Below are 453 nucleotides of genomic sequence, written 5' to 3'. Positions count from 1 at the left end.
ATATTATTTTTTGTTCTGAAGATTCTTCGTCTTGATGTTTTTCTTTATTTATTATTTGTATATCTGTTTCAGTCATTTGTTATATTATAAAATTCATTATCTGATTCTATTTCTATATCGTTATTTATTTCATTTTCTGATATTTCATATATACTATCTTCACTTTCTAATTCATAATCTATGTATTCTATCTGCGTATATTTTTCATCGTCTATTATTATTTCTGATATTTGTTTTTTCTTTGGATTTTTAGGTAATTTACAATCTCTAGCTATATGTCCTAATTTTCCACAATTATAACAAGTACATTCCGTTAGTTTTCTTTTTGGTCTATATGCTCTTTTGGTTTTGTAGTTTTTTACATAGTATCTTCTTCTTCTCTTCTTCTTCTCTTCTTCACTCTTAAGCCCTAGCCTTCACTCTCTTAAAATGGAACAAAATGATCCAAAGATC

The sequence above is a fragment of the Solanum tuberosum genome, unplaced genomic scaffold (assembly GCF_000226075.1).
Source record: "Solanum tuberosum cultivar DM 1-3 516 R44 unplaced genomic scaffold, SolTub_3.0 scf00418, whole genome shotgun sequence".
Taxonomy (NCBI): domain Eukaryota; kingdom Viridiplantae; phylum Streptophyta; class Magnoliopsida; order Solanales; family Solanaceae; genus Solanum; species Solanum tuberosum.
This window is presented reverse-complemented; position numbering follows the sequence as displayed.